The sequence below is a fragment of the Polypterus senegalus genome, chromosome 8, assembly GCF_016835505.1.
Source record: "Polypterus senegalus isolate Bchr_013 chromosome 8, ASM1683550v1, whole genome shotgun sequence".
In the NCBI taxonomy this organism is placed as follows: Eukaryota; Metazoa; Chordata; class Cladistia; order Polypteriformes; family Polypteridae; genus Polypterus; species Polypterus senegalus.
In genome coordinates, this window is record NC_053161.1 from 183633627 (window position 1) to 183658876 (window position 25250).

At 38.5% G+C, this 25250-nt stretch overlaps 1 protein-coding gene across 1 annotated transcript in view; it reads left to right on the plus strand.

The window, feature by feature from the left end:
* Positions 1-25250, plus strand: part of LOC120533562 (gastrula zinc finger protein XlCGF26.1-like) — an 813484-nt gene that overhangs the window by 373865 nt on the left and 414369 nt on the right. The window lies entirely within an intron of this gene.

Below are 25250 nucleotides of genomic sequence, written 5' to 3' on the forward strand. Positions count from 1 at the left end.
TCAGTTAATGTTGTCCCCGTAAAGGAGGACGGATGATGGGAGGAGTTCACAACCACTAATCTGGAAAACACCTGTATATCAATCAATCAATTACTGCCGTCACGGACTATTTAAGGAGAAGAGGAGGAGACGAAGAAAAAGAGACTAGCACGAGTGAGAGAGAAAGAGGAGAACCAATATCGCATTCACGATTACAACCTGCCTGCCGTTTCATTCCATTGCGCTTTCATCCAGTTTGTTTTTCATTCATCCGGACTGCCTTTCAGCCTGCTTGCCGCTGAAGACCCCGGGGTCGAATCATCATTCGCCGCACGCCGAGGAATCACGGTGAGATTGTTCCAAACGCCGGGAAATACAAACATTACAATCGCCACTAATCAGTACCCGTATTCAGGACATTTATTCACGTATCGGACTCAAGTTCACAATCATTCTGTTTGCCAGTCATTTGTCGTTTGTGTGGTGTGTGTTATATGTTACGTGGACAAGGGAGGGGATTTGTATATATATATATATTGTCAGTTTTGCTTTGGGATTGTTGGGGTGGAGGAATATTTGGGTGTGCATTTGTTTTGTGGCGTGTCTTGTCTAATTTAATACATTTATTCCTGTTTAATTTTACATTCTGCTTATTGTCTTTGCATTTCAAACCGTCGATTGTGGGGAAAGTTTATCTGTGTAGGAGTACGGCTTGACAGGAAAGGTTTCTCAGTAAATTATCCAGGCCACAGGTCTTGGAGGTGTAGCTGCCGGCTGGGAATAAGGGGTTGGCCGTTACAATGCAGTCTGAGATATGACAAATGAAATGTGGACCGAAAAACATAAATGGAGCAAGTACCTGTTGTTTTAGGACAGGACTGATAAAGGAAAACGTTCAGGCCCATCTTAACAAATTACAAAAACTCCTTATGACCTGCAAAAAGAACAATGCAGGTTCTACACTGAGTCCTTGAGGGAAACTTAAGTGGGTGAGAAGTTAAGCAGTACAATGAGACTGTCCTGACTAAAGAGTGAAGTTCACTCCAGTTTTGATGATAAGCACACCAAGAAAATTTGAAAGAATTAAAGTTTAGAGAAGTTGAATTGCTGTTCTGAATGTGGTAAACAAATCTGGCACAGAAATACTCTTCTGATGCACATTAAAATTCACGTAGGAGAGAAGCCATATGGGTGTTAATAATGTGGCAAACAGTTTTCATGGAGAAACTACCTTTTGAATACAACAGCAACATTTATTTACATAGCACCTTTTCATATAAACAATGTAGCTCAAACTGCTTTACAAGATGTAATATGGAAGTTAATATAAAACATAAAGAAGATTAGGCAATAATATACAGTATGTAACAAAGAAAAAGGTAATGTTGAATGGCCAAGTGGACAGAAAAAAAGCAAAAAAAAAACCTCCAGTTAGGCTGAAGAGAAAAAAATCTGCAGGGGATCCAAGGCCTAAATACTCACTGACCGCCACTTGGCATTCTAGGTAACATTTTACCTAATCAGTCCTCATGGTTGACATGCTTCACATGAAGATTTTAATGATGATGGCCATGTGGACACCTTGGACACCTGCCATTCAATCCATAAACACGAAGCAGTGTGGTATGTTGATCAGGAGGTGGTGGAGCACATGGTCACCACAGAAGAAATGGAGAAGACAGCAGAGAACAGTACAGATTAATAGGGAACTGCACAACCCAGAGGAAAAAATGTCCAGTGTCCATATAGACTAATAGGGATACAACTAAAATGTAGCTATGAAAAAGCCATTTTAAAATAATGTTTTTTATCATTATGTTTAATGTTCTGCAGTATTAGTCTGGTGAATTTCTGTTGGTAAAGTATTTTAAATTTAAGGTGTTTAACTGCAAAAGGCCACGTCACCAATTCTTTTCAGATTGGATCCTGAAATTCTAAGTAGACCTTAATTTGAAGATCTGAGGTTATGACTGGGAATGTAAGGGGACAGACATTCCAAAATGTAGGACTGGGTGAGATTATTTAAGGCTGTGTAAACCATTACAGTCGATCTCCTACTTACAAACAGGTTCCATTCTAGCAGTCTGTTTTTTATGTCCATTTTGTTCATAAATCCAGCACGCATTGGCATCCGTTGATAATTGTTTTGGTTTCAAACAGCTGTTGATTTGGACATATAAACAATGTTTTTGGAAGTTTTTAATGTGCTTTGAGCAAATTACAAGTACTGTACATGAAATAGTTATTTTTGTTATTATAAAGATCTTCCCAACCCTGCTGCCACCATTCGGCAGACCTGAATTATCCTTAAGTGATAATTTTGGACTTGAGGACCACTTTGTTCATATATATGAAAGTTCACATCTCAAAAGTTCATAAGTAAGAGACTATCTGTTGTAGTATTTTAAAGTCAATTCTAAATGACACGAGTAACCAATGTAACAACGCTAAAACTGATGAAATGTGCTCAGACTTTCATTTTCTGGTTAATATTCTTGCTGCTGCATTCTGCACTAACTGTATGTGATTGATGGCTTTCTTAGGTAATCCTGTAAAGAATACATTATGGTAATCTATTTGACTGAAAACAAAAGTGTGAACTAATTTTTTGGTGTCTTATTAAGTTATAAGAGGTCTAACCTTAGCTGTTTTCCTGAAGTGGAAAAAGCAGTCCTGGTAATCTGATTAATATGTGATTTAAAATTGAGGTCCGAGTCAGTGATCACTTCTAAATTCTTTACCTCACACTTCACTTTTAAGCCTAAGGCATCAAGTTTATTTCTAATGCCCTCACAATGTCCATGTTTGCCAATAAATAAGATTTCTCTTTTCTCCTTATTAGTCAGAGAAAGTTACTACTCGTCCATTCAGAAACACAAGTAATACACAGGATCACAAAAGAATTCATACAGGAGAAGCCGTTTTGCTGCCCTGAATGTGGAAAACAATTCTGTCACAATAGCACTCAGTCAGTCATTTTCCAACCTGCCGTATCCTAACATAGGGTCACAGGGGTCTGCTAGAGCCAATCCCAGAAAGCACAGGGCACAAGGCAGGAACAAACCCCGGGCAGGGTGCCAGCCCACCGCAGACAATAGCACTCTTCACAATTTATTTTTGTATAGCCCAAAATCACAGAAGAAGTGCTGCAATGGGCTTTAACGGACCCTGTCTTTTGACAGCCCCCCAGCCTTCACTCTCTAAGAAGATAAGGAAAAACTCCCCAAAAAAAAAAAAAACCTTTGTAGGTTTAAAAATGGAAGAAACCTTAAGAAAGGCAGTTCAAAGAGTGACCCCTTTCCAGGTAGGTTGGGCATGCAGTGGGTGTCAAAAAGAAGGGAATCAATACAATACACAGAACAGAACACAAGTAATCCTCAACACAATATAATAGTGCGATGGACATGTTACAAATACAGAGCAGAAATAACAGTAGATGATCTCACATAATATGATTCAGATTTGTTCAAAGTTCTGGAGACCTAGGCCATCAAGCTGTGCCCCTGTTGGCCATTCCACAGCTGAGACAGTGCTGGGCCCATCAACCCAATGAAAGGACTTGTCTACCCAACGATTTCTGCGATCCTCCATCATAGATGACTTTAGTTAAGCAGAACAACTTGACAGGTAGGCCGTGGTATCAAGTGCCACATTTGAGGAGTGAGAAGAGAAACAGAATAGGTGATGTTTAGTAACAAATTCTAACTATCATGTAATGTTTTATTGGTAATGACCAACAACAGAGATGCAGTCTGCACAGTTAATCAGCAGCTCTAGTCAGGGTGTGCTAAACTGAAGTCGTGAGTCTTCAGCTGGGCTTTAAAAGCTGAGACCGAAGGGGCCTCTCTTATAGTAGCAGGCAGAGCAGTCCACAGTTTAGGGGCCCTGTAACTAAAAGCTCGACCTCCCAATGTTATTTTATTAATCCTTCGAATCCTAAGCAGACCAGCATCTTGAGATCTTAATGTGCGTTCTCGTTTGTAAGTCATGACAAGTTCAGACAAGTAAGCCGGACCTCGGCCATTTAAGGCTTTATATGTTAAAAGGAGGATTTTCAAATCTACCCTAAACTTAACCGGGAGCCAGTGTAAGGATTTAAGAACTGGAGTTATGTGTTCATATTTTCTTGTTCTTGTAAGAATTCTTGCAGTAGCATTTTAGATTAATTGGAGGCTGTATTAGAGAACAGTTTGAACATCCAGTGAACACCGCATTGAGGTAGTCAGTCCTACTAGAAATAAATGCATGAATTAATTTCTCAGAATCATCCTTATTTAGAAAACGCCTTAATTTCCGAACATTTCTAAGATGGAAGAAACGTGATTTAGACAATTTTGAGATGTGTGCTTTAAATGACATCCTAGAGTCAACAGTAACGCCAAGACTGTGGGTTGGTTCAGGAAAGTTAATGGTGATTCCTACTGAGTTAAATGATGACAAAATATTGTTTTGATCAGCGTCATTCCCTCCAATAATTAACATCTGTTTTATTTGTGTTTAATTCACTAATCCACTCATTTAATTCACTAACACAACTAATTAAAGACAACATCAGAGAACCTTCATTTGGTTTTGATGAAAGTATAACGGGGTGTCATCTGCATACGAGTGAAGATTAACATGATGTTTCCTAATGAGAGATCCAAGTGGAAACATGAAAAGTGATAACAGTAAAGATCAGAGTACTGAGCCCTGAGGGACACCATATCTCACTTCTGTGTATAATGATGGAGTCCTGTCAGCACATTTCTGTACGTGTTGGAATCGATTTGATAAATAAGAACTAAAACAAGCGAGCACACTGCCTGTGAGCCCAACGTCACTTTCTAGCCTGTGCAGTGAAATAGAATGGTCAATGGTGCCAAACGCTGTGCTTAAGCCTAACAACAGAATTACAGTGGAGTTTACTTCATCAGAGGATATCAGAATGTCATTTACAACGTGCATTAGTGCCATTTCTGTACCCGCATTAAAACTCACAAAGGGGAGAAACCAAATGACAGCTGTAAATGTGGCAAAGAGTTTTTACAAAGAAACAACCTTCTGACTCACAATAGAATTCAAACAGAGAGAAGCAGTTTGTCTGTAATGAATGTGGCAAACACTTACCTGAATCACATTTACTGGCCAAATATGAACACATACAAGGAATTTAACTCCAGTTTTGATGAAACTCCAAGTGTAAGTTATATATTTGACATCAACACAACACTTAAATCACACACTTGAGATAAGAAAACAAAAAAAGCAAGACCGAGTATATATTTATACACTCCATCTTTAAGGCCATGAAATATAAGTTTATTATAATACAGGGAGTGCAGAATTATTAGGCAAGTGAGTATTTTGACCATATCATCATTTTTAATGCGTATATTCCAACTCCAAGCTGTATTAACTTGAATGCTTATTGGATTTAAGCACGTCAGGTGATGTGTATTTGTGTAATGAGGGAGGGTGTGGCCTAAGGAGATCAACACCCTATATCAAGGTGTGCAGAATTATTAGGCAGCTAGTTTTCCTCAGGCAAAATGGGCCAAAAAAGAGATTTAACGGACTCTGAACAGTCAAAATTGTAAAAAGTCTTTCAGAGGGATGCAGCACTTTTGGAATTGCTAAGATATTGGTGTGTGATCACAGAACCATCAAACATTTTGTTGCAAATAGTCAACAGGGTCGCAAGAAACGTGTTGAGAACAAAAGATGCAAATTAGCTGCCAAAGATTTGAGAAGAATCAAACGTGAAGCTACCAGGAACCCATTATCCTCCAGTACTTTCATATTCCAGAGCTGCAACCTACCTGGAGTGCCCAGAAGTACAAGGTGTTCAGTGCTCAAAGACATGGCCAAGGTAAGGAGGGCTGAAACCCAACCACCACTGAACAAGAAACATAAGTTGAAACGTCAAAACTGGGCCAAGAAATATCTGAAGACAGATTTTTTTCAAAGGTTTTATGGACTGATGAGATGAGAGTGACTCTTGATGGACCAGATGGATGGACCTGTGGATCAGTAATGGGCACAGAGCTCCACTCCAACGTGGAGGTGGGGTACTGGTATGAGCTGGTATTTTTAAAGATGAGCTAGTTGGACCTTTTGCATTGAAGATGAACTCAAAATCAACTCCCAAACCTACTGCCAGTTTTTCAAGACACTTTCTTCAAACAGTGATACAGGAAAAGACCATGATTTTATGCAGGCCAATGCTCCATCACTTGCATCGAAGTTCTCCACTGCGTGGCCAGCCAGTAAAGGCCTTAAAGATGAAGGAATAATGACATGGCCCCTTCCTCATCTGACCTAAACCCTATCGAGAACTTGTGGGCACTTCTTAAACGCTAGATTTACGGGGGAGAAAAACAATACACCTCTCTGAAGAGTGTCTGGGAGGCTGTAGTCACTGCTCCACAAAAAGCTGATCGTCAACAGATCAAGAAACTGACAGACTCCATGAATGGAAAGGCTTATGACTGTTATTGGAAAGAAGGGTGGCTATATTGGTCATTGATTGATGGATTGATTTTTTTTGAAATGTCAGAGATGTTTATTTGTAAATTTTGAGGTGTTTGTTTATTATTCTCACTATAACAGATGAAAATAAACAAGTGAGATGGGAAAATTTTCATTTTTCCTTTAGTTGCATAATAAATCTGCACACTAATAGTTGCCTAATAATTGTGCACATATGTATTCCTCTGATGATGTTCACACTCACATTTCCGTTGTGAAACATTCAGGTTTCAGGTTTATTAACATTTTGGATTGACTGATAGCACTGTGTTTGTTCCATATTAAAATCAATCCTCAAAAATAAACTTGCCTAATAATTCTGCACTCCCTGTACATAGTCAAGTTGAGGAGCATACACTGGTACAGAGTGTTGCCGCACCCATCACACGACAAAACAACTCAGGATCCCAGTTGGCAAACCCCCAGGAAGACACACGGTCCAGTCCTACCCTCCAGAAATTACCCTCTATCTGCCACAGCCAGGTGTTACGTGGGAGACCCCTTGGCCTGGTCCAGCCACTCGGGTCCCCAACAGTGAGGATCTTACGAGCTGGAACACACTCTGGGAACCACATGGCCGTAGTGGTGTAACTGACACTCCCTCACAATGCAGGTCATGTGCCTCATTCAGGACTCCATGAGCATCCACTCACTCATCACAAAGTCAAACCAACAGTACCAGAGAAGTCCAGTCTTCATCTCAGGTCACTGGATAGCATCCATGTCTCGTAACCATATAGCAAAACAGGAAGCACCAGGACTCTAAAGACTTGGACCTTCGTCCTTTTACATAGATATCTTGAGCGCCACACACCACTTTCCAGTGACCTCATGACCCCCTATGCTCTCCCAGTCCGTCTACTGACTTCATAGGACAAGTCACCAGAGACATGAATGTCACTGCCAAGGTAAGTAAACCTCTCAATGAGGTCGACACTCTCTCTGCAAACAAATTATATCAAAAAGTTTTTTTTAAAAAGCCAATTTGAAGCAAAGAGGGTAAGTAATAACTATTTTCTTTTGCAAGTTAATCAAAAATGCTTAAGCCTTAAAAAAGATCGCCCTGTCAAAATAAGAGACTCTTTCACCTTGTTGACGTGAATCATCTTTAAATTAAATGTTGCCAATAAGAAATAATAGAAATCACCGCGCTGCTTTCTAACTTTGATGAACTAAAGTTTTATTGGGTGAAAAAAATGATCATCCGTGACAGATACACTTAATCAGTAGTGTGTGCGATCCACGATTTGTGAGTTTGAGTGTTTGTGTTGTGTACGCGCGCGTGTGTGGTTTTCTCAGTTTTACAATAAAAACAGACATCAGTTATTTGTGAAGCAGGAATATTCTGATCATTCTGGTCCCTGATCACTGATAAACATTCAGAAGAAACAGCGCTATTCCAGTGTTTTCCTCCATAACATCCTTTCAGCAAACAGGACTAAGTTCCTTGCTGAAGCAGATCGCCCTTTAATGAAATGCTACCAATACGGAATAACAGAAATCACCGGCGGCTTTCAATCAATGATAAACCAGCATCTGTTGAGGTGAAAAAATGGGACGTACTGTGTTTGCGATTAAAGCTTTCTGGTAACTCTGCTTTTGAGAAGAATCTGTCATGGGTGGGACAAGAGGGAGCGAGTGAGGCGGGTACAATGAGCCGGGCGGACGGAGCGAGGCGTAAGAGGCGGTATCTGCCGAGTGTTTTAAATAATAAAAGGAAAAAAAGTGCTTTGAAATCGAGGACCCCCAACCAAGAGGGCGTACGAAACAAAACGTGACAGACAGGCTTATGCTACTTGTATAAAATGTGCACAATAATTACAACAGTGTTGAAGCAATGATGAAGCAAAAGGGAGATGCTAAACATGGGTGGCCGCGTTGTGCCTGCCCATAAATCCCAACCAATGTATATATCAGAACGGTTCTATCTGAACCAATATATATATCAGAACGGATGTATCTGAACTGATGTATATATCTAAACCAATCTATTTTAACCAATATATATATTTAAACCAATGTATATCAACCAATATATCCCAACCAATGTATATATCTGAACCGAAATATATATCTGAACCAATCTTTTTTTTCCCTGAATGGCCCCTCATAAAAAATATATATATATATATATATATATATATATACACACAGTATCTCACCAAAGTGAGTACACCCCTCACATTTTTGTAAATATTTTATTATATCTTTTCATTGCACAACACTGAAGATATGACACGTTGATACAATGTAAAGTAGTCCGTGTACAGCTTGTATCACAGTGTAAATTTGCTGTCCCCTCAGAATAACTCAACACACAGCCATTAATGTCTAAACCGCTGAAAACAAAAGTTAGTACACCCCTAAGTGACAAATGTCCACAGATGAGAGCAGGTTCACCCTGAGCACATGTGGCAGACGTGAAAGGGTCTAGAGAAGCCATGGAGAAAGCTATGCTGCCTGTAACATCATTCAGCATGGCCGGTTTGGTGGTGGATCAGTGATGGTCTAGGGAGGCATATCCAAGGAGGGATATACAAACCTTTACAGGCTAGACAACGGCACCTTGGTTGCTGTTAGGTATCGGGATGAAATCCTTGGACCCGTTGTCAAACCCTATGCTGGTTCCTCCTGGTGCACGACAATGCCTGGCCTCATATGGCGAGAGGATGAAGGAATTCTTACCATTGACTGCCCCCCCCACCACATGTTCACTTGCCTGAACTCAATCCAATAGATTGTGACATTATGTTTCAGTCCATCTGACGCCACCAGGTTGCAACTCAGACTGTCCAGGAGCTCAGTGACGCCTTGGTCCAGATCTTGGAGGAGATCCCCCAGATCTCCATTGTCTCATTAGGAGCATGCCGCCAGCCCCTCCGACTTTATCAGGCATGCATACAAGCATGTGGGGCTATATAAACTACTGAGTACAACTGGGGTTGCTGCAATGAAATTCTGGGAAAATGGACTCACCTGCCTCCTGCATCATTTTTTCCCATTGATTTTTTGGGTGTCTTTGAATTCAGCCCCCTCTCTGTCAGTTGATGATTTTCATTTCCATCCTTTCATTCCCCACACATCACCAGATCAGTCCATAGCAGTAGAGGTAGCCAGCAGGATTTTTTCCCATTGAGATCTCATGTGTTTTCAAAGTGTTTCTTTACATTTTTTTAACAGTTATATATATACAGTATATATACACAGACACAAGTTCTTAGAATAATGAGGGTCCAGCTGTGAGTTATGGTTTTAGAATACTGAGCTTCAAAAGTTTTAACTCTCCGTTTATCAGGAGTATTCAATCCTTTTCCTTTCATTTTGTTTCTATACATACAAGCTGCATTTTCATTCAAAGACAAAGCAAGTTCTCCGGTGGGCTGGCGCCCTGCCCAGGGTTTGTTTCCTGCCTTGTGCCCTGTGTTGGCTGGGATTGGCTCCAGCAGACCCCTGTGACCCTGTAGTTAGGATATAGCAGGTTGGATAATGGATGGATGGACAATGCAAGTTTTATTGAAAATGTGACTCGTAAATAAAGAGAAGTAAGACCCTTATTGTTGTAGACTGTGTTTGTAAGTGAACAGTAAAGTCTTGACCAGGATGCTCAGTTTCCAAGCTGTGTTATCCTGTGGGATTACCGGCGAGTCCAGCCAAGTGCCATTTGTAGACGGTGTTGATAAAAGTGGAGGCTCTGCTCAAATCTGTCAGTTCTAGTTGTGTTAATACACGAGAAGACTGGGTCAGCACAAATGAAACTAAACACTCAGTATTGTCACTACTAAAAACAAAAGTTTATTAATAATGATTCAGTATAAATTGTACAGCCATGTCAAGAAATATTTACAATTAACAATAATGATGGGTCAGTTGAACTGAAAGAAAAATGAATCTACTTTGTGCATTCTAACAAACAGACTGATTGGGGAATATACTGAAGCACACCCACTTCTATATATTATATATAAATATGTAATGGGAATAGACATGTATGCTTGTAATGTTCAAAAAAAGGAATAAAACTGTACAATGCAGTTATAAAAATTAAAGAAAAAATGCAGATGGCATGAGTTGGCTAAAAACAGATAAGCAGACAATTTCAAATATACAGAACTTAATCAACAAAGTGTCCTTTATTATTTACATCAAATCTCCACAACTCTATTACGCACAGTCAGTCAGTTCAGCACTCAGAAATCCAAAAGGCCAAAGACCAGTAAAGCCAGTGACACGTTTATCAGAGGAGGCGCTGAGATGGAATCCCAAGTTGAAAAGCCTCAGTGATGCCGACTGTCTTTGTATTCCAACAGTTGAAGTTCAAGTTTGTCTTCATTCACTTTAAAAAAAAGATTTACTTTCACCTATACTAAAAGTGTATTAATGCGTATTTTAAATTTCACTTTAAACATATATTTACATTGATATCTATTTAGTTTATATTCTTGTCTAAATTCACTACAAGTAAAATGGTATTCTGTTTAACAGATGAATGGTGCTGATAAGAAACAGAAAGGACCGTCTCTCTCTCCCTCAACACCACACGACGTCTCACTCACCGTCTGCTGGTCCATCAATGAGCAGACCTTCTGCTTCTTACTCATGGAGACACTTTCTGTACACCGAGACTCACTGAAGCCAAATGAGCCTCCGGCATCAGCACATCCAGAATGACGTGAACTCTGTGGATCTTCACAAAGTGCCTACAGATCTTCACAGCACTTCATCAGGTAGTCGTAGAGGCCATCTGTCAGCTCCTCATCGTCTACTGTATAGAGGTCATTACCTGGTGACCTTTAGGATCTTCATCATTTTTAAATCATTTGGATGACACCTTTGAGATACAACAGCCTGTTGGACAAGAAAATACAAGAGTTTGGAGCTCTAAAGTCATCATAGCTCTCTGCTACTAGATAGATTACAATAATAAAGTTTAACTTGTTATCTGAACTAAGTTACCAGCAGGTGATCATCTGCTCCATGGTCCTTCATGATGAACACCACCAGTGTTTCATGTTGAGTCTTCCTGGAGGCCCTGCTGATCTCTGCAGTCTCATAAACCTGAGCCCATTGTTCTCAAGTCAGCTGCCCTTCTGCAGTCACACAGCCAGCATGGACACACAAATAAAACATCAAATTGTCACATGAAGTGTTTGTCTTATGCTGGCTGTCTGGTGTTGTTCTGAACACTCCTGTTTCCTCAGTAAAGTGGACACTTTGGAATGAAGTTCAGACTGAGAGGATTCCTCTGTGGTTCACTACAAAAACTCTCGTTCATGGTGATCAATAGACTTTTAGAATACCTCAATTGTTTCAGAGTATTATGAATACCCCAATCTGGACACTACCTAAAGTAATATGCAAGTCACAGACATGTCATCCTAAGATTAAGAGAATAAATACAGTGCTCTCCACTATTATTGGCACCCCTTGTAAAAATTAGTAAGAAGGGTTACAAAAAAATCAGTTTGCTGAAGAAATGTCACCTTACACTGAAAAAATTAGAAACATCTGACTTTTAATTGAAACAATTTCATTCAAAGAAAAACAAAGCCCTCATCAAGAAATAAATATATTTAAAAATTAAAATTTTTATAAAGGGTGTCATTAATAGTGGAGGGCATGTTAAATGAATGTCACAATTAAAAGGTATGCCACACATGAAGAAAACAAATATCATCAGCGTCTTTAAAAGACTGAGAGCAGTAAAATCAAAGGGTCCCTCCTGGTCAGATAAAGAGCAGACTGAGAGAGGAGAAGAGATAAAGTACTGAACTCCTACACAATCTAAACACAAATGTAAAAGTCCCATAAAGCCTACAGTTCATATTCAAACACCATCAACGTGTCTACTCCACAGTCTACTGAACCAGCAGGGATGTCCTAGGAAAAGAAGGAGAGAAAATAAAAAGACACGTGAAAGTCAAACACTACGAGTGAATTACGAGTTTAACAGACGGGTGTTTGCAGTTTACCTGATTTTTCATTAACATCCAATTTCCAGAAGAATTTCTTGTAGCAATTTGGCTGAAAGGAAAAAATCGAAATGTCACTTGTAATTAAATTGAAAGGCTCTGTGAACATCGCGACTGTCAGTCTGAGTCACATACAAGTTAGTGGCGCACTGCACATTGCAGGAAAGTCTTTAACAGTTTAGAAATGGCAGGCATCATCTGCACAAAACTACCATGAAATGTTATTAACATTGAGGGTACAAAAAACACGGCAGATTACTTGGGATTACAAATAAAACACAATACTACAAGAGATCAAACATAACGAACTAAACTGAAAAGAATAAAAAGGTAACCTGGTGCACCACTGCAGTCAATCAGAACTTTATCAAAAGCCTGCTTTACCAAAGAAGGACTAATGAAGCGTTTCCAAGATTCTTGTAAAAGTTTATTTTGTCTTCCATGCGCAGTCGAGGAGTTCTCGTGAAACTCGCCTTGTGGAATTTGAGGAGTTGCCGGTATCGCCGGCACTTCAAGCACTGAATATAAATCAGTTACTACAGCGAAAATGATTATTAATAAAAACAAAAAAGTTCACGGTAAAAACATAACCAAGTAACACGTTATTGAAAAATACGAAGAATGGATTTTAATGGAATTTCATCTCTTGGTACAACGGCTTGTTATTTAAGAGGAAACTCTACAAGGCGGAACCATACAAGTGATGGAGATTTTTGTGGAGAAGGATACAGACATGGACATCATTTACATATAATGGTAAGACCATAAATGGTTTTCAGTTTTATAAAAAATGGTATAAGACTAAGAAAAGAAACAATCCCATATTTAAAAACTACATTTTGACCTTAAATAAACTTGTTAAATTACTTGTTATCCTTTTGTTAAACAGTCTGTATTATAATTGATTAAGACATTAGAATTAAAAGCTTTTAAAAACAACTTACTATTTCAATTAAGGTCAAAATTGAAAACCGTTTTTCTTTTTTTTTTTTTACACCACTCATTACTTTCATTTAAAATGAATGAGTATGAATTGTGGAGGCTGAGGATCAAATGCGCTCTCCCCCGTCGCTCTAAATGTAAATGCTGATGAGATATGAAACGTAACCAGTAGTCAATGTGCACGCTGGCTGCCAATCGAATAGTGAATAAGCTGCTCTTTGGGGTTCATATATTTGTAAATCTGACGGACTCTAAAGGAGTCAGTGCCTCACCAGCCATGAACCTCACCACACGTCACTGATCAGGAGGACAATCACGGAATTCGAATGACCAGGAGCAGCGCTAAGTATCCGGACTTTTAAAACGTTAAAATGGGCTTTCGGAGAACACACCAAACATGTCTATGATGCTTGCACCTAGTGATGGGCCGCTCGATACTCAGGTTTTGACACTCAGTCAAGCTATCGAAGCACTGAAGGTCGAAGCACCGCTTCAAATGCGCCCGTCACGTGATTTTGAGCACGCTAGCGTAATGACGTCATTGATATCTGCGCAGTCAGCAGTTGACTTGGTCAGTAACTAGTCTGCTGAAGTGCTTTGGCTCAAAGCGTAAAAGCGGTTGTCTGTGCTATGTTGATAAAATACGCTAACCCGAGTTCAAATCCTAGTTGGGGCTCGCATATGTTGAAATGAGGATTTTGTATAAAACAGTTAAGTAGTACTTGTCTGAATATATTTTGGAGACTTTATGAACAATTTACATGGAGCACCTTTTTCCTTGGTGTGGAATCGTGTCCACCAAGAATTTGTAACAAATCTATGAGCATATTTTGCGTAAGGTAGCACGTATTGTAACAATCCAGAATCTATTCTACCCCATGTCGATCATATCACAGAGGCTAAGAAATGCTTCACTAAAGCCGATGTGGTCATTACACTAGTATATGCGCAAGACATTCCTCATTAAACGTTTTTACTATTCAGTGATTCCCAGATCTGTTGCCGATTTGTATTATTGATTTCCAAAAAGCAATGTGAGTAAAAGCGTGTTCTGCATAACTAATCACAACTGTCTTTAAAACAGAATCAGCGCCATCAACAGTGTCTTCTGCAATTTTAGAAAGCCTCGGATTTCTGCGTTAATGAGACAAAAAGTTGTAAAGAAACTTTGCGAATTCATCCAGAGGTGAACATAAAGCTCACTCAAGTACTGAGAAGAAGGAGCAGCTGGATAAGCACATCTGGAGCCAAACTTTCAAAAAAGCATCTGACTTTGTCAGCAACATCCTTTAGTTGTGAATTCATCTTATCAAAGGCCGCGCTAGGGGGTAAATAAGTAATCTTCCGAAGTGCAGCACAACAGAGTAAATCATTGACGTAAATAGAATTACTGAAACACTAAGATTTTGTCGTTTCTGTATTCTTAAACCATCTTCCAGTTACACAATCCCCCGCAGTCACTGTCACATTTAACGTTCTCTGCTCCTTAACCTGTCTTGTTACCCAAAGCATCAACACTCAGTTTCATTCAAGGCTTTACCGTCCTTCCTTTCATAGACATAAAAACACATTTCCTCTACATGTCCAATAATAATAGTAAACTTGCAGGAACGAGAAAAGCACAAGATGGGAATATTTATGACAAGAGCCTGGGCATCAGGATGAGAATGTGCCTTGTCACCCATTACGTGAGCTCGTCTGCCATCCCTCGGTTACACTGGCACACGTTACACTCGGGGGCAAATGCAATGGAGAATACCGACAATGTACACCTTCAGAAGTGGAATAAATCGACTGTATAAGTAGAACATTTCAGATAAACGATGAATTTTGTTAATCATAAACAATGCAACATAACTATTATATGTGTTGTTACTTTTGATTTATACTCACCAAACATTACATATCTACATGAAATGAACATGGTAATATGTTTATAATCATTCTCACTAAAATACACTGTCAAAATATATTAATGAGCAAATTGAGACACATTGGCCTTTAGGAAATATAAAAAAGCGTGTGCGCTGTCATTTAGGACAGAATGCATTGTTAACGTGACGCACTCTCTACTGACACGATGTCACGAAAAAAAGAAACAGCGCAGTCCATGCAAACTCAAATCCTCCTTGATGTTTGACCTTATGATTAATTGTCAATATCAAATCAATAAAGTCATTTTAAGAAGATGACAAGTCTGCTATAGTCAGTTCAATTAACGCTCCTTTTAAAAAGTTTGCTTATACAGAATATAAAACAGAATCTCAATGAAGCGGACTCGTGAGTAGTAACGAATAATATGTGACACTGAGAAATTATAATTCCTAATAACGGGAACAAGTAAAAACTACGACTTCCTAAAACGGACACTGTAAATGTAGGCATTTCAATAAATAATTTAGGAGACTTGTGTGTGCATTTCAATATCGATTTAAGAACTACGTAGGCCACCTGTTGTACTATAAACGGTAGCTCAAGCAGCACTTAACAGTAAATAGTCTAACAGGACAATGACTGACTGAAACGAAGATGCTGTGCCGCTACAATAAAGGTTCACACTGTCATTCTGCATGTTTAGAAGGCGCTGGTTGGCTGAAACTGTTTATAGCGAATTGTCCCAAGTTGGAAGTGCCGTATAGCGATCAGACACGAAAAGACACATTTAGGCATAATGGACAGTAGTTTATTTTTCTACAATACAAATTCAGTACGACACCAGGGTCTCCAAACACACAAATATGAAGTTTATTACGTTTTACAGTGAAACTCTTTACATACACAATATAATTAGGGGCGTGTGCCACCTGCCCGACTACGGTGGCCCAACCTTCCCTCGATAGCTCGATTCGCTCGCTATCCGTCCAAGCTTGTTAAATGGAGGAATAGAAAAAAAACTTTCACAAGAGGAGGATCAGCGACGCGAACCTGAGCGACAACACCACTGAGCCACCTAATCCGGATAATTAACGAGCTCTGCACAACTGAACTACTACTACTGTTCTTACTGCGGCGGATGAAATATGTTGTTTGACATATGCACGTTAAAATGGTTTAATTGATATGAGAGTATCATTGTTGTATTCTCCTAATGAAGATGAAAAAATTACATTTATAGATGTATACTATATGACGTACGGTTTTGAACAAAATTAAGTGTTCCATAAAAAGGTTGAACGATTTACCTAATCTTTTCATATATATATAAAGTTAATATATGACAATATATCTTTGACACTATGTATCAGACAAAGGAAATCACAGCAATCCACAAGAACAATAATTAATTCTCAGCAACTACCTGAATTGTAGCTTAACCATATCAACTGAAATGTGTAATGTCAATACGAATTACAAAATATAACTAGAGAGTTAAGTGTCAGATAGACTCTCAAAATTAAGAGGTCAATGCCTTTCAGTGTGCTGAGGTTTCACAAAGATTCAGTAACCAGTGACCATGTCTGCCCTCGAAGCCCTGTCATGATCCAATCTCGGTACTACGCACGTCTGAGGCTTCAGTAGCCCCATCATGATCTCAGTAGTACGCATGTCTGAGGCTTCAGTAGCCCCGTCATGATCTCAGTACTACGTATGTCTGAGGCTTCGGTGCCCCTTCAAGATTGTCTGAGGCTTCGGAGCCCGTTCGAAGCCCGTCATGACTCTATCTCAGTACTACGCATATCTGAGGCTTCAGTAGCCCCGTCATGATCTCAGTAGTACGTACATCTGAGGCTTCGGAGCCCCGTTTAAAGCCCGAAATGACGCAATCTCAGTACTCTGCTCAAAGCTTCGAATCATTATTTATTCATCAAACACCCGTTTGAAGTACATATGGCATCAACAGAGTTAAAAAACTCAACTCAGAATTCTCATTGAAATGAAAGTTTGTAGATGATCAATACATGTTAAATGATCGTGCCTGATAATATGTTGTGGCAAAAAATAAAATTATAAATTATACATCATACAAACGCTGACTTGTTGAATGCATAATGCTGCAAAGAAGAGCTTTAGCAATACGGGTGACGACACATCTCTCACTAGAATACTCTCATAAATATCCATTCTTCGCCTCATGCAACGTTTTCATGCAACACTGAACGTATATCATGTAGTATACATCTATGTTTAATTGTTTTCGTCTTCAGTACATACATACATGTATACATTAAAAAACATACATTATATACCATCTTCCTGAAAATAGTAGTGGTGCAGTGGTAGCGTTACCGCTTCATAATAAAGCATACGTGGGTTGGGGTCTCACGTCCACCCTCTGTAAATTATGACCCAAAAGAGTCTGATTTTCTTTTTTTTTATTAAACAGCAAATTCCAGCGTGGACCGGAAGCGAGCAAGGCGAGAACACCAGTAAAGATATATCAAATGGAAATGTGCATCTTGTTTTATGTCTATAACAAAAAAAATATTTGAGTAACGATTTCAACTGTTTTTGTAGTTGTTGATGGCAGGTTTAGCGGTTTAAATTTTTAAATATTAAATTGATAAGGTGGAATGTGTTCTTACTTTGAGTGTTAATGTGTTAGTAACTGGGATTGCGCCTCTATTACTGGAAGATTGCTTAGGAATGATACAGACTGGACAACTATGTGTTTTAGGAAATGTTTTATTATTGCACTGTGCTGTGACTAAAAACTTTTTACTGATCACCTGTCCGGACCGTGAAGATGTGTTCACGAGGGAGGGATGCTGTTGTTAAAAGCAAATGTTTTTTCAACAGCAGGTCCAGATGTGTTTATCCGCTGCTTTTGTTGCCTCAGCACTCAATCTTTAATGCCGACCTTGATATGTGCACTGCTCACATTGGAGTGTCCGTGTGTGTCTGTGTGCGGTGACTGATCTGCGCCGTGTCTCTCAGCCTCTCTGATGTGCTCCGGATTGACGCCTTTGAATGTTTGGTGCAGCAGAGCAAATTCAACCTGATCTACCACAGACGGTTTGTTATCACCTTATTCCAGCGTTTCTCAACCTTTAAGTATTTGTGACCCAAGTTTTCATAACAGTTTTATTCGCGCCCCCCCCTAACATTTTTTGAAATGTAGATGCATATTTGATTATACCTACTTAACTTGTATCGACATTTATCTAACTCTATACAGTATTTATTGTTCTATTATCAGAATGTAGTTTAAGTTAATTTGTTTTGGTTCCCACAGATGTTTTCTTTTTTTCACATCTTCGCGCCCCTTTTTGTTACTTCGCCCACAGGTTGAGAACCACTGCCTTATTCAATGGAGGGGTTCATGGACGTCAAATGGCAATGAATAGAAATGGATTAATGTAAATACGTGAGCTGCCATCCGCAATTAGACATCGCATTTTGATGGCGATTTTGGTGATTCCCGAACAGATCTCTTATGCGATCCTTCCACAGTATCTCTCAAAATTATTTAGTTCAAATTGGTTATAAAGATTTCAATTCTGATTTTTTTATTATTGTTAATTTTTATGAGTCTTTAAGTCGGATCGAACTCGGGCTAGCACTACGCTCAGAATTTGAAAAGCAACCACCTTAGTCAGTTGAGCCATTGACGGCGTCATTTCTTTGTAGCTAATTCGTTACTTTTGTGCTCCACAAGATATTGTAAAGTATTAATAAATGAAATATTTCAATACTTGATCGAATAATAACAACTGATTTAAGGATTTCACCTTTTCTTTCTCAAATGTGCTTACCTATATCATGGCAAAGTACAGGGATAAACCTTTATTTTCCGTCTACTCCATTTTAATTAAGTCAAACCAAAGAAAACATTTAAGGCTATTAAATGTGATCTCAAGAAAAGATGAAGATTAATTATAATACTAATAACAGGACCGATTATAATGATACAGTGCAAAAGTAAATACTAATTGAAAGAGCCGGGAATCCATGAGTGAGGCGTCTTATTTTGTTTACCTCTTGCTATCGTATAGTGCATTCAGCTTGGCGGCGTTAGTTATATACAGTACAAGCCAAAAATTTGGACACACCTCCTCATTCAATGTTTTTTCTTATTTTCATGACCATTTACGTTGGTAGATTCTCACTGAAGGCATCAAAACTATGAATGAACACATGTGGAGTTATGTACTTAACAAAAAAAGGTGAAATAACTGAAAACATGTTTTATATTCTAGTTTCTTCAAAATAGCCACTTTTTGCTCTCGAACACCTGTGAAGTGAAAACCATTTCAGGTGACTACCTGTTGAAGCTCATCGAGAGAATGCCAAGAGTGTGCAAAGCAGTAATCAGAGCAAAGGGTGGCTATTTTGAAGAACCTAGAATATAAAACATGTTTTCAGTTATTTCACCTTTTTTTGTTAAGTACATAACTCCATATGTGTTCATTCATAGTTTTGATGCCTTCAGTGAGAATCTATCAATGTTAATGGTCATGAAAATAAGAAAAAACATTGAATGAGAAGGTGTGTCCAAATTTTTGGCCTGTACTGTATATATTTATATTTTTTAGACATCAGACACTAGAAGTTGCTGACGAACCCTTCTCTTCGTTGTCAGTCTGTAGCAGCGAAAAAATAAAAGCAATAGGAGTTATAACAGACGTCATTGAAGTGGATCATGAGTTTGTGTAACGTTAATGAAAATGGCCAGGAGGGGTCACTAAAGAGGTGAGTGTCAAATGCTTCGAAGCTTCGATACGATTTCCGACACAATTGCTTCAAACGCTTTGATGCTTCATGAGGCTTCACTCCGCCCATCACTACCTCAAATCAACTCCAGGCCTTTTATCTGCTTAATTGATAATGACATAACAACAGACTTGCCCACACCTGCCCATGAAATAGCCTTTGAGTCAATTGTCCAATTGCTTTTGAGCCCCTGAAATGAAGGGATTGTGTTAAAAAAATGCTTTAATTGCCTCACATTTTTATGCAATCGTTTTGTTCACCCCACTGAATTAAAGCTGAAAGTCTGCACTTCAACTGCATCTGAGTGGTTTCATTTAAAATTCATTGTGGTGATGTACAGAACCAAAATGAGAATAAAGTTGTCTCTGTCCAAATATACATGGATCTAACTGTACATGTGATAGGACTACCTAAGAAAGCCATCAATCAGTTACAGTTAGCGCAGAATGCAGCAGCAAGAATCTTAACTAGAAAAAGAAAATCTATGTACGTGTCACCAGTTTTAGCATCATTACATTGGATACCCGTGTCATTTAGAATTGATTTTAAAATACTACAACAGATAGTCCGGCAGCGGTAAGGCAGAGTGATGGCTCTGAGGCTAGGGATCTGCACTGGCAATCGGAAGGTTGCCGGTTCGAATCCCGTAAATGCCATTAGGGACTCTGCTCTGTTTGGCCCATTGATCAAGGCCCTTAACCTACAATTGCTGAGTGCTTTGAGTAGTGAAAAAAGCACTATATAAATGCAAAGAATTATTATTATTATAGTCCCCTACTTCTGAACTATTGAGATGAGAACTTTCATATATATGAGCAAAGTTGTCCCTAAGATCAAAATTAGTGCTTAAGGATAATTCACATGTCCACCAAGTGGTGGCAGTAGGGGTAGGACGATATTATTTTTGTTATTATAATCTTTATTTCATGTACAATACTTGTAAGCTGCTCAAAGCACATTAAAAACTACTTAAAAAACACTGTCTACAGGTCCAAATCAAGAGGTGTCTGAAACTAAAACACCACACATACTAATACATGCTGGACTTACGAACAAAATGGAGTTACGAACAGCCTCTCGGCATGGACCCTGTTAGTAAGTGGGAGACCGACTGTAATGGTTTACACAGCCTTAAATAATCTCAACCAGTCCTACATTTTGGAATGTCTGTCCTCAGATCTTCAAATGAAGGTCTGCTTACAATTTCAAGGTCCAATCTGAAAAGAATTGATGAGGTAGCCTTTAGCTGTTACACACCTGAAATTTAGAATACTTTACCATTAGAAAATTACCAGGCTAATTCTGTAGAACAAATAAAAAAAAAAAAAAAAAAAAAAAACTGATAAAACCCCATTATTTTAAAATGGCTTCTTCATAGCTACATTTTTAGTTGAATCCCTGTTAGTCTATATGGACACTGATTTATCATTTTCCTCTGGGTTCTGCAGTTCCATACTAATCTTTACTATTCTCTGCTGTATTTTCCATTTCTTCTGTGGTAACGATGTGCTCCACCACCTCCTTATCAACATACCACACTGCCTCGTGTTTATGGATTGAATGGCGGGTGTCCCAGATGTCCACATGGCCATCACCATCAAAATCTTCATGTGAAGCATGAGGACTGATTGAGGTAGAATGTTAGGTGGAATGTCCAGTGGGGTCCTGGCAGTATTTTAGTAGTTTTGCAATGTGCAATACAAATAAATGTTGCTGTTGTATCCAAAAGGTTGTTTCTTCATGAAAACTGTTTGCCACATTCAGAACACCCATAAGTCTTCTCTCCTGCATGAATTTAAGTGTGGATCAAGAGAGTATTTCTGTGCCGGAATTGTTTACCATATTCAGAACAACAATACTACTTCTCTCAGGTTTCATTCTTCCGAGTTTTCTTGGTGTGCTTACCATCAAAACAGGAGTGAACTTCACTCTTTAGTCAGGACAGTCTCTTTGTACTGCTTAATTTCTCATTCTCTTAAGTTTCCCAAAAGGACTCAGTAGAACCTGCATTGTTCCTACTAAGCTTCTTTTTGCAGGTCATATGGAGGTATTGTAATTTGTTAAGATGGTGTGAATAGTTTTTCTTTATCAGTCCTGTTGATCCTAGAACAACATGAACATTTTTTTTTATTTTGGCTCACATTTCATTTATCATATCTCAGACTGCATTTCTTGGTATTTTGTTATTTTTTAGCCTGTCCATTCTTAGGAATGAGTAACCACTAGGAACTGATACTTTTATTATCCAGGATTTCTTAGACTGGTTTTCTTTGATTATTACATCTGGTTTTTCAGTCAGTCAGTATTGCTGTGCTAGAAGTGACCTGCACCTCCTCATTTTCCATTGTGCGGCCTGAGTTGTGGTCCCAGTGTCTTAATGGTGTTGATAAATTGTACCTTTGGCAGAATTTCCAGCGAATGAGCCTGGCCACTTTGTGGTGTTGGGCAATGTATAATCCTTCAACAATCAGTACCTCGCACCCAGCAACAAGATGTGTGACTGTTTCCAGTTCTCTTTAGAAGAAGCAACAATTAAGGGTTATTTTTTGCAATTTTCTTCTATTTTTGATCTGAACCACCTTGTGTCCAAGCCACTGTTTTAATGCACCTATGATTAGGCGTTTGCCTTTTGATCTTAGTTTGCCCCTCATAAGCCATGCATGAGTAAGTTCTGTTTCCCCATGAGGCTGTTGGAGGGGGGCAGTGTATTTACCAATTTACTTGTACTTTCCACAATTTGTTCTTTTTTTGTTTTCATCAAACTTTTTGAATTTCTTTCTTCTGCTGCTTAGCATTGTACTGTGGACAAGGTGGGGGATTTTCAGAAATTTTTTTCTCTCTTATGTGAATTCTTTGATGTCTCTGAAGACAGCTTCTTTTTAAAAACTTTTTGCAACATTCAAAACAGAAATACAGCTTCTATCCCGTGTGAGCTTTAATGTGTCGCTGCAGACAACTACTGTGAGAGAATTGTTTACCACACTCAAGACAGCAATAGGACTTCTCACCTATGTGAATTCTTTGGTGGCTTTGAAGATGGAATCTCCGTGAAAACTTTTTGCCACATTCAGAACAGCAATACGGCTTCTTTCCTGTGTGAGTTGCAATATGACTCTTTAGATAACTATGGCAACAGAATTGTTTTCCACATTCAGGGCAGCAAAATGGCTTCTCTCCCCTGAGTGAATTCTTTGGTGTCTCTTAAGATTGCTTCTCTGTGAAAACTTTTTGCCACATTCAGAGCAGCAATATGGCTTCTGTCCTGTGTGAATTATTTGGTGGCTCTGAAGATGGTTTTTCCATAAAAACAATTTGCCACATTTAGAACAGCAGTGAAGTTTGATTCCTGTATAAAGTTTGAAAGAAAAAAAAGCTTAGTTTTTAACCCACTGCTTTATTACTGACATTATCTTACCACATTAAATAGATGTTAGTTGAATTTATGAATACATTTTGATAAGCATATTAGCAAACTTAAGGGGCACATGAAAAGACACTCAACTTGAAAATGGAAAAAATGAAGAACTATTCAATACATTAGCACAATGCAAAAAAAATAAAATAATAATAAATAGTAAAATATATGAGGTAGGCACAATCAGCAAGATAATTGTTGATTTTTTTTTTTTAACTACATTACAGAACAGCATCATCATGTTGTCATCATATTCTTAAAATATGATATAAAATGATAAATATCTTCATTCATTGGGGGTATAAGGTGATAATCTTCACCTATCATTATATTGGAGACTGTCATGTCAAACATGTGAAATGCACTTTTATTAAACAAAAGTGTCTTAACAATTAGTCCAAAGCCAACTGACTCAATGTTTTTTTTTTGTTATTTGATTTTAGGAGGCAGAGGATAGCAAAGCAAATTGCTTTAAATATACAATATACAATGAGAACAGAGTAAAACATAAATGAATAAAACACACAGGTCACTGAAAAATCCCAGAGATCCACATGACACCTGACCTGAAACAGAAAACTGGACTCTTGTGGCCAAAATGCAAAATATACTTCTGTCTTTAAACCACCTCCATCAGGGGCTTTTTTTTTTAAATTGCCAAATGGATTTAAAATGGATTTAATTTCTTCAGCTAAAACAGTGACCTCTAGAAAAGCAGCATCATTTTGTGAGAGTTTTGGTAAATTAAAATTAAAAAAGACATCAATCATTCTGAAGATGGGCATTCATCAGAGGGGGAAGTTCTGGAAAAAATATAAAATAAACAAAATTAATTTCCAAGCACTACTTAGTGATATTATCTATATATCTGTATTATCTCTGTATTTTTTCTCGACTTGGGACATGGAGGCTAACAAATCTCATCTGTGCAATCTAAGAGCTCACAACTCACTTAGCACCAGAGAGATAGCAACGAGTGAACATGAAATGAATTCTCAACTCCGCACAAGATTTTCATTTACCTTCTCTCTGATTAGAGTCATTTTGAGATTCTGTACTGGACCAGAAAAACACAGGTGAATTTAAAAGATTATTCAGACGCTTCTCAAGATTATCAATATTACTGTATGCTGACTGAGTTTTCTTCAACCAGTGTCCATGAACACGTAACAAAACCTGCCTTCTAAAACACCTCCAGAACCACAAACCTTCAGAGGCACAGCACAGTGAACTCGGCCCAAACCTCCATGTTTTTTACTAGAGGCAGAGGAGGACACAGCCACACAGTAACACCTTGAAGCAGCTTAATGAAGGTCTTTAACACTAGAATTGCCAGAGCCTACGAAAAAACTCGTAATTCCGTCCCACCTTAAATCGCTTCTTAAAATCGTTCACAGCTCTCCGCCAGTGTCTTTTGTCATCTAAATGTGCTGATAAAAATCAGGCTGCAAGCAGCCGGCTATTCCATCCCCCCACCGACTTAGAACGTGCACAAACTTCTCCCAGCTCATGCCTTGATTGATTATCTGGGAGTGAACTGGAATTTTAGAGTGGAAATAATAGATCGTTATTTGGAATACACGCATTTCACGTGTGTTCCATTTCTACAGCAATCTGTGTAAACACATTTTTAAAACAGAAACGTTTTTCATATTGTAGTAGTAAATGACAAAATGTAAGCATAAACTATATAATGTATGAAGCCTGAAGTCCAAATATCAAACACTTCCACAAAAGGTACAAATATAACAGAACAAGTATGCTTTTATTCAAAAATATAACTG